We start from the raw sequence: 11089 nt of genomic DNA, 5'->3' as shown, positions 1-11089 counted from the left end.
GGTAGTAGATGGTGACGTTGAGGATTCGTTATCTTATCAGAAGGCAATGGAGGATGTTGACCGGGATGAATGGGTCAAGGCCATGGATCTCGAGATGGAGTTGATGTACTTCAATTCAGTATGGGATCTTAGAGATCAGTTTGATGGGGTAAAACCTATAGGTTGTAAATGGATTTACAAGCACAAATAGGGTGCTGATGGGAAGGTACAGACCTTCAAGGCTCGACTTGTTGCAAGGGGATATACTCAGGTAGAGAGAGTCGACTATGAGGAGACTTTCTCACCTGTTGCCATGTTAAAGTCGATCAACATCCTTCTATCCATTGCAACTTATTATAATTATGAGATCTGGTAAATGGATTTCAAGACGACCTTTTTGAATGGAAATTTTGAGGAGACCATTTGCATGGTGCAACTCGAGGGATTCATAGCCCAAGGTCAAGAGCAAAAGGTTTACAAGCTGAATCAGTCCATTTATGGGCTGAAACAGGCGTCTCGAACTTAGAACATACGGTTTGATACTACGATCAAGTCGTATGGCTTTGATCAGAACGTTGATGAACCTTGTGTCAACAAGAAGATCATCAACACTTCAGTAGTCTTCTTAGTGTTTTATTTAGACGATATATTACTCATTGGAAATGATGTAGGTCTACTGACTGCAGTTAAAAACTGGCTAGCGACCAATTTCCCGCAGGAAATTTTTTTCCGTTAATTTTTTTTTTTTAAAAAAAAAAAAAAAACCAATACTAATGTGAGCAAATTTTAACTAAATAATTAACTTTATCACTAAATTTTTTATTATGGTTAGTTTTATATGACAATTTGAATTTAAAAATAAATTACTCAAATTTTGGTTTAGAAAAGCTAATTAATTTTTTTAGTAGAAAGAAACAAATATAAATCAAATTATTCACATATATAATCTAAATTTAAACATTCAATTTAAGCATATTCATTATCTTTCCCAATAAACAATCAAATTTGAAATTTAAATGTAATATTTATATAATAATAATAATAACATAACATTAGATAACTATACTAAATAAATATGTAAAAGCTAATCGGGGCGGGCGAAAGGACTGGCGGGGTCGGGGCAGAGGACGGGAATGCATTCCCTGTCCCGTCCTGTGTTAGATCGTGGGGATTTTTTTTCCTCACTCCCTCCCCCATGCCCCGCCTAATCGGGGAATCCCACCCTCTGTTCGGGCGGGGCTCCCGTGGGAAAATTAAACATTTACAATGTGTCCTAAGATGCCTCAAGAGTTGAGGAGATGAGACGGGTCTCATATGCATCTGCCGTTGGCAGTTTGATGTACGCGATGCTCTGTACTGGTCTAGACATGCTAACGCTGTGGGCATAGTCAGTAGGTATCAGTCTAACCCAGGCCAGCAATTGGACCGTAGTGAAGAAATCCTTAAGTATACTCGAAGAACGAGAGAACTAAATGCTCTGTGTATGGATTTAGGGATTTGATCCTTAATTGGATACATGGATTTCTGACTTTCAGATTGATAGGGACTCTCGTAAGTCACTTTAGGGTCAGTCTAACTCTTAACGGAGGCTGTAGTGTGGCGAAGTACTAAGCAGGGGGTGCATCACCGACTCACTATGGAGGCTGAGTACGTAGTGACTATGAAGCTGCAAAGAGGCCATCTGGCTCAGGAAGTTCTTGATAGAACTGGAAGTTATTCCAGATATGTCTAGGCCCATTACTCTCTATTGTGATAATAGTGGGCAGTGGCAAACTCCAAGGAGCCTAAGAGTCATAAGCGCGCCAAACACATGAAGTGAAGTATCATCTGATCCGCGAGATAAGTCATCGAGGGACGTGATCTTCATGAAGATCGCTTTGGAGCACAATGGTTGCTGGACTCTGTGTACGAAGGCCTACTCACGCTACAGTGTTTGAGAGTCACTTTCAGAGCCGGGTCTACAGATTGCCCGTGGCTGGACTAGGCAATCGGAGATTTCTTTGTATTGGGCTTTTATGCCCGTAGTTATTGTTTGTACTAGTTTTATGTGCACCCACTTCGCTTTAGATAATTGGGAGATTGTTGGGGTATGCCCTAAAGTCTCGTGTTCTGTCGTTTGTAAACAGTCTTGTACGAACTGCTGTGATATAATATATGTATTTTACTTCACTTTAATTTGTTCATTGTATGTTTATTTGCTTATACCACAAACAATAAACATAAAATTCATGGTTATCTATATGTAATAAGCATGTATGTGGTGACATACAAGTGGATCATGTCTTGAATGATAACCAAAATGTTTGTAGTATAAGGATATAGAGAGCCTTATCCTGGTAACCTAATTACGAGATGGGCCGCTTTGTGGAATGGTCACAAGTGTTGTGACTTGTCACAAATGGTCTGATCTTGATCATTCGTGTAGGGGACATGCAAGCGGGGGCGTCCTATACAAGAGTTTTTATAAGACCTGACCATGAAGTGTTAACGTCTCGTTATATAACACCGTTCATGACAGAGACTTCACTTCACTAGAATGACCATAGGTAACATGACCTCAATCCTGAGTGAGTTAGGAACTCCTGCCATTGAGGGGGGTCCTTTGATTTGTATGGGTGCGAGTGGTCAGGTAGATGATTCAAACCTACCATTTTGGGGATTCGTCTGATTTGGGAGCTGGGAACTCAGCTACACAAGATGGAATTCACTCCTTCCTCGAGGTAGGGGTAAGTAGATAGAGAGCTCCCTTAAGGGCAGATTCCAGGGGTTGAACGATGTGGTACCACACACCTTCTCTTAGCCCGAGTGGTGTTCATACATAGTTGGACTATGTTGTATTGTTCATTAGAGGAATCAGTGGTACTTAAGAAGTGAGATGTAACTACAGGGGCAAAACGGTAAATTAGTCCAACTATACTTACGAGCATATGTGAAGGGTCATCGTACTCATGATTGGTTATATCCGATGGACACATAAATATATCTGTGGGAAGAAGAGTTCAGCTGTTGTTGGTCTTTAGTGGAATGTCTGGCAGTTAACGGATGGTGGATCTCGTGGTTAAAAAGTTTAGTCAGCTATTCACGTACCGTTGGAGCTTCAAGCCACAGGTTCATAAGGTCCTCTAGGTAGCATGGATAAAGTCGAGAATCAGTTTTTGGGTCGGCTTGAAATGTTCAAATTGAAAAGAGGGAGTTCGATTATATATGATATAATTGACTAAATGTATGAGATGCATTATTTTGGAGGAAATTAGATATAAATATGATTTATATCAAGTGGAGGAGAAATTACTATAGTAGATATATGATATCAAACTATAGGATAAGAATATAATATGATTATATTTATTTATTAATCAAAATCGTTAATTATGTGATAATTGGCCAAAATCTTCTCCTTGATCGTGCATTAGTGAGAAATTCAGTATTCAGTTATTGTAACTAAAGAATAAAATGAAAATTTGTTTCATTTTGCAATAGTTCGTAAAAAATTCGCAATCGATGTGAAAACATCTTGATCGCTTAGCTGAGAGATTATATGATAGAGCTTCATCGCTTAAATAAACGCACATCTGCGTCTAAACAATCGCACGCTTTTCTCGAAAAGATCGCTTAGCTTTCCTAAACGATCCCCTAGCGTGCCGTGTTTTTTAAACGATCGTTTACCTAGTACTAGACGATCGCTTAGTAAAACCTACACTAGCTTTATCTAAACGATAAGCAACCCCGCTATATGATAGCATTCTCTCCCACTTGCTTATCGTCTACACGATCAGCCCGTTCCTTCGACCTCTACCAAAATCAACAAAGACCACTCTTTAGATTCTCACTCCGAGAATACTAAGGGCTCTAAGTTGAGGTGTCGTCCCTGCTCCTGCTTTCTCGTGCTTGTTCATGTTGCTACCGTTCGTGTAAATGATCGTGCTGCAGTAGCCGACTGTTTTGTTGGGCGATAAAGAAGGTAGAGGTTCTTCCGTTACGTTGAGTTTGAAATTGAAAAGAGTCTTCAATTGGTATGTGAACTCAATCCCTCGTATTTTATTTATTAAAGCAAACCGTTAATTAGTGTAAATTGCATACCTGTTTGATAGAATGTGTGTGTGGTAATTTCGGTCACAATGAAATCAGAAAGATCCAAACGCGTTCATGGATGCTCTTCGTTAAGAGTTCCTTCAATTGGTACCAGAGCCAAGTTTTGATATTCCAATTTCATTGTTGCAACGAATTGCATATACATTCTTGGTGGGTGCATATCTGCTCTGTTTAAGTGTTAAATTGTTGTGGATGTGCGGATTAATGGAGTTTTTTGGGATGTTAGCCTCGGTTTGATTTAATTCTTTTACATTTTTGGATGATTGTAAAGGCCCCTGCATTTTTGGGCATTATTAATCATTATCGAGTCTTTAATTCAAAGTTAGTTTGAGTCTTGAGTCGTTCATGAAGAAAATCGGAGCAAGGGTTGTTGTTCTTCAAGGAAGAAGACGATCAAGGGTTGATCGGGTCGTGTAGACGATGGAGTCTTGTCATATTCGCCCATTCTATCTATATCTCTATAAAAGAAACACATATAAACCATCTGGACATTCATTCTTTAGAATTTGATCCATAAATCATCCAAGTAGAAGTGTTCGTTCAAATAAACTCATATGGTGAAATCAAAGAAAAAATCTCGAGAAAACATTTCCTGCAATGTTTCTCTTCACACTTCATCCAATAAAGATTGGTATTTCGATAATGGGTGCTCTCAGCACATGATAGGTGAAAAATCTTTTATATCTGAGTTAAAGGCTTGTGAATCTGGACACATAACCTTTAGAGATGGGGTAAAAGGAAAAGTGTTAGGTAAAGGGGGACTGTCAAAACCTGGTCGTCTGATTCTCTATGACGTTATGTTGGTAGAAGGATTAACGACAAACTTAATCAACATTAGTCAACTATGCAATCAGGGGTATCAAGTGAGCTTCTCCAAAGACAAATGCTTAGTAAAAGACGATAAAAGCATGACTATGATGTAGGGTAATTGATCTACCGACAATTGTTGTCATTGAATTTCTGATAGGTCTACAGATGTTTGTCATTCATCTAAAACCAGTGAAGCTGAAATTTCGCATAAACTTCTTAGACACATAAGCCTTTGATCAATCAAAAGGACCATCATCGAGGAAGCCATCTGTGGGATACCACCTCTAGATCTAGAAATTGTGTTGTTTTGGGTGAATGTCAAGTTAGAAAACAAGTCAAAGATCACATGAGAAAGTTGCTCAATGTAGTACTAGGAGAGTATTGGAATTATTACATTTGGACTTGATGGGTCCCATGCAAGTTGAGAGTTTGGGTGGAAAGTGGTATGTCTTTATCTGCGTGGATGACTTCTCTCGATTTACATGGGTTAGATTTATTAAAGAAAAATCATACACCTTCAAAGTATGCCAGACATTATGTCTACAACTTCAACGCGAACAAGAGAGGAATATTATCCAGATTAGAAATGACCATGGGAAGGAATTTGAGAATTCTCACTTTGCTCATTTTTGTGCCTCTGAAGGGATTCTACATGAGTTTTAAGCTCCTATTACTTCTCATCAGAATGAAGTTGTTGAAAGGAAGAACCATACACTTCAAGAAATGGCTCGTGCCATGCTACATGCCAAGAAGGTTCTTTTACACTTCTGGACCGATGCTTTGAATACAACACGCCACATTCATAGTAGGGTTTCTCTTCGCCAAGCACTGATGTCACTAACTATGAACTTTGGAAAGGAAGAAAACCAAATGTAAAGTATTTCCATGTTTTCGATTGCATATGTTATATCCTATCTCTGATTATAAGGGAAGACGGAAGTGGGACTCTAAGTCAGATGAAGGTATCTTTCTTGGATACTCAACAAATAGTAAAGCTTACAGGGTCTTCAAAAAACGAACATAAAATCGTGATGGAATCAATAAATGTTATTGTAAGTGATTCAACACCTACAGTAAAGGAAAATGATGATGATGAGGATTAAATATTTGCTGAAATTGTCAAAAATGTTGAAAGCAAAAGCTTGGGGTCATCAAATCACAATAAAGATGAAACAGACCTTGCAAATGTCTCTAACATGAGTAATGACATTCTTGTACCTGATGTCTTAGAAGATAGTGAGTCCAACAAGTTTGGAGCTGAATATTGAAAACCAAGCCCATCCATTAGAATACAGAAGATTTATCCTCCTTGCAATATCATGGAAAATCTGAACTATGGAATTACTACTCGTAAGAAAGATGGAGTTGACTACTTGAAGATGATTGGTGACGTATGCTTTACATCTCCAGTGGAACCTAAAAATGTGAATGAAGCCTTAAATGATGAGTCCTTGATTAATGCTATGCAAGAAGAATTCAAATAGTTTGTCAGAAATCAAGTATGAACTCTTGTCCCTCATCCTAAAGATGTTAATGTTATTGGCACAAAGTGGGTGTTCAAGAATAAATCTAACAAACATGGCGTTGTTATAGAAATAAAGCGAGGTTGATCACCGAATGTTATACTCAAATCGAAGGAATGGATTTTGATGAGATATTCGCTTCCATGACACTTTTTGAAGCTATTTGTCTACTACTTGAAATTTCATGTCTTCTAAGATTCAAATTATTCCAAATGGATGTTAGAAGTGAATTCCTGAATGGGTATTTGAATGAAGAAGTTTTGTGGAACAACCCAGAGAATTTGTTGATCCAGCTTGTCCGCAACATGTGTATTGACTTCAGAAAGCTCTCTATGGTCTTAAACAAGCTCCACGGGCCTGGTATATAGATTAACATATTTTCTAACTAAGAATTGTTATACTCGAGGGGGAATAGATAAGATATATTTATAAAGAGGGTTGCTGAAAAATTCATGCTTTCCCTCCTCTTTGACCATTTATAGTATACAAACATATTTAATTAATTATTAATTTGTTGAATTGATTTATTTCGTGGAACTTGAACTTTGTATTTGTATTAATTTTGTAGAAAGTGAGTACAGTTTCTAATACATAGTATTTTGATGCTTTCAAAATAAATTATAATCTTTAAGCTGGTTGATCTTCTTGAACAATCGCCCTTTGGGCTTGTTGTTCTTCTTGGATGATCGGCTTCTGGGCTTGTTGATCTTCTTGGGTGATCGGCTTTTAGGTTTGTTGATCTTCTTAGAGGTTTAGTGTTCGCACGAGGCTTCCAGAGAGACTTGTTTCGTGGAGTTGAACTTGAGTTGGTGTTGATGTTGAGGTTGATTTGATGCGATGTGGTTCAATTTTTAGTACTTGATCATCTGATTCTCTCTCGGTTGGGTGGATGTGCTTAACTTGAAGAAGAAAAGCACCGGACGTTCTTGAAGTAGAAGTCTTGGAAAAGTGTTTGTGCTTTCAAGTGTCTTCTGTCTTCTAGGAGTGCAGCTTCAAAAGTCTTAGGAGTCTTCTGCTTGTTGATGAATACCCTCCAGGCTCTCTGAATATAGAATTGCTTGTATCTTCAAAGGATTTCAGTCTTCAGAAGTGAATGTAGAATTGCTTGTATTTTCAAAGGACTTCAGTCTTCAGAATGCTTGTATCTTCAAAGGACTTCAATAAGGACTTCAGTCTTCAGGCGTGGTTAACTTCAGGAGTCAAGAGTCTTCTGATTGTAGAGAATTCCCTATAAGCTCTCTAGAGTATAGAATTGTTGACCTCTCCAAATGAAGGGAGCTTCTCTATTTATAGAGTTCACAGGTGCGCTTGGGCTGTTGATCTATGGGCCTGGCCTTTGGGCTCAATTAGTTGGACTTGGGCTTAGTTGATCCATGGGCCATTTGGGCCCAATTAATCGGATTTAGGCCTGATTTGACATTTGGGTCAAATTCAACCTATTTTTGAGCTTGGACTTTGACCCAAATAATAATATCAAATTGGGCCAATTAATCTTATATGATTCAACGATCATGATAAAACCACGTGGCGTCATTGAAATTTGTCTTCAACTTCAATTGTGGGACATATGTCAACTCCTAATTGAGCCCAAATTTAATGATTTGGAATTTCATCATTAATTTCGTAAATGACGTGGCAACTTGTGGTTGGTCCAAAATTTCTCATTCGACAATGTCCAAGTGACCTTTTTTCAATAAAGAATGTCAAATAATATGTTTTAATTTATACTATGAGTCGATGATTGAATATTTCATCAAAATTCACATGATTCATTAATTATTGAAAATGTTAGTTTGACATTTATTTTATGATATCAAAGATCTTGTTCACTACTTCTCTTGATATTATTCAATTTAAAAAGATGATTTAATTTTGTTTGGTTTTTTTAAGTAAATTTTTTTCAAAAAATCAAAATTAAAAAGAGAGAATAAATGGTTAAATATGACTCAATCGCTATTACGAATATACAATTAAATGTGTGTTATATTTTGGTGGCCTTAACCAAACAAAAAGAGCTGCTTTCCAATCAAAATAAAACTACCATCCAAGCATTCTCCTAGAGTAGTCACAACATTTTATGTAAGATTTTTGTTTAAACAAGCTATTTCCATTCTTTACTTCTTAGGTATGTATGTATCTAATTAATCGAACATTTCTTGAGCTGATTTGACTTATTTGTTTCAACAATATTACCTGGAGAGCTCAAAATTCTAGTTAATTGCTTTAACAAACAAGTATTATTTGAGATTGTTTTGGACATCATAATATTAGTTTAGAATTTTTCAAATTATTTTTTGTATTTGTATATATTTTCAATTTTTTGTATAAAAGATTCATGCACTTTTGGAGGTAAAAATTGAGTAATTAGCTCAACCTATTATAAATATACAGCAAACCATCCTTTTTTAAATTATATATTTTATAGTTTGGTATGTATGTGATATCATCATTACTGATAATATGTCTCAAATTAAAAACAAGACAATTAAGTGCAGATCAGAACAATCTATTTACTTTGAAATTTTGTTATGAAAAGTTCAAATTAATTGTTAGGTTAGTAAATACCATTTTCGTCCCTGTATTTGAAGTTAATTAAATTTTTGTTCCTTTACTTTCAATAAGTCTTAAAGTTAGTTTCTATTATTTGTTTCTGTTATCCTTATCTATTAGGGGGTGTTTGGAACGTTGAGTGGGTTATAATAGTCTGTGGGTTTTAATAGTCTGTGTTTTGGGTGCAAATCATTTTAGTCTATGTTATAATAGTCTGTGTTTGGAGTGCAGGTTATTATAGTCTATGGTATAGTAGTTTGTGTTTGGTGTGCAGGTTATTATAGTCTATGGTCTAATAGTCCGTGTTTGTTGTGCAGGTTATTATAGTCTGGGTTATAATAATCTGTGTTTGGGGTGCAGATTATTATAATAGCCGGTTATAATAGTATGTAAATTAAATGAATGTTATCTTAGTATATATCACAATTGCTTCTACTTTTCCGTATATAAAAGGAAAAAAATTTAAATGAAATATCATATTTCACGAATCTAAATAAAATTGTTTGTTCTACCAATTTGTATAAAATTTGTTGAACGTTGCAATATCCTCATTCCACCAATTTTAACCTTGTTTGACGTATCAAACTTCGTAAGCATGCAACATATACAATTTCATTCTCTTCAAAGGATATTAATCATTGCCCAACATATTAATGTATGTAGAGATAGAGAAATTTTACAAACAGCAAAAGAAAGAAAACCAAATCACATTCATGTCCATGAAATAGTACGGAGTGATACATAAAAAATATATAAAGTACAAGTTATAATTTAGATATGTCCAAATTAAACATGGAAAAGCAGGTGATGAAAATAGTTGGTCAGGCGTTGTCTAGAAGAAGAAGCTCGCAATACTCCAATTTCATATCTGCTGAAACAGACAAAAAACTCTCCGTATTATGCACATTGCAGAATATGATATTCATAAGCTTCACCTTCTGTCAGGTTTGTAGTTCTGGAGTATCGTTAAGTTCATTCACAACCTTGGCACGTAGCTCAACCTCTGTTGCATGCTGCTCTTTCAACTATTTAGCAATGGGCTTTAGTTGGTCATTTGCAAAGTCCATTGCATTTTTAAAAGCCTCAATCAACTCAGACGGATATCCATAATGCTTGCTCTTACTACTCCTTGATGAATTGCCTCCTTCAGAACCAAGTGCAGTCAGGATTCCATCAAGCTCATCCTATGATAGGTTATGTTCCTATGAATCGCAGGAGGAGCACCTTCATGCATACACCTTGGAAAATTTGAGGCCATGTCACCAGGTGTCTCTGGCCCTTCTTCAGTTGTTCGGTCCTTGCCGAAGACGTAGGCTAAGTCATCAAAATATGGGAATGGCTTGTTCAGAGCCCTTTTGCTACAGGATAGCTCTACATGGAGAGTATGACTGGTTAATATCACGGGTGACGATGAATGGAAAAAAAATGTTTATGAAATTTTACCTTCACCCAACCATCGAACGTCTCTTTCTCCGCAGTGATGCATTGGAATTCTTCATTCCAATCGAACCCACTGCATGTCGGTCCTTGAATTTATGCTATAGCTTGGTACGTTCTTTTAAGACTCCTTACCCTACAATCTATGGTAGGGTCCCTTATATTCTACAGCCAAGTATCTTATCAGCTATCATACGTTGTAACCCTGCCAAGTACCCAAGGCGAAAGGTCCTGTTGTCTGATCTCCATCCATCAGATTCAACCAAAGTCACCAAATATTCCACCAGCTTCGACTCTTCCTCCCTCGTTCAAGTGTGATTTGGAGCTCTAGAAGAACTTGTCATCATGCTACATGTACATCATCGTACTATTTAAGTAATAAAGAAAGAAATTATCATGTGATGTGTTATTTGCAGTGTATAAGGTAGTAAATCTAATTATATTAAGAAATTTAGAAATTGATTTACAAAATTGCATACATGAAATTATAAAAAAAATACATTGTAAAAGCCACAAACTAAGCATGAAGCTACTGATTGTTACATTACTCCCAGTCAAAAAACATATTATGTGCCAATTCATTAATCCATTGTGTCCATTCGTTTGAACTCTCAATATAATTGATCTCGTCCCCACCAATGGTAGCAGAATGTGAGTCCACCTCGCTAGGTCCTCGGGCATTTTGATAGTATTCATCT

The sequence above is a fragment of the Benincasa hispida genome, chromosome 3 (genome assembly GCF_009727055.1).
Source record: "Benincasa hispida cultivar B227 chromosome 3, ASM972705v1, whole genome shotgun sequence".
NCBI lineage: Eukaryota > Viridiplantae > Streptophyta > Magnoliopsida > Cucurbitales > Cucurbitaceae > Benincasa > Benincasa hispida.
Note: the sequence above shows the minus strand (reverse complement) of the source record.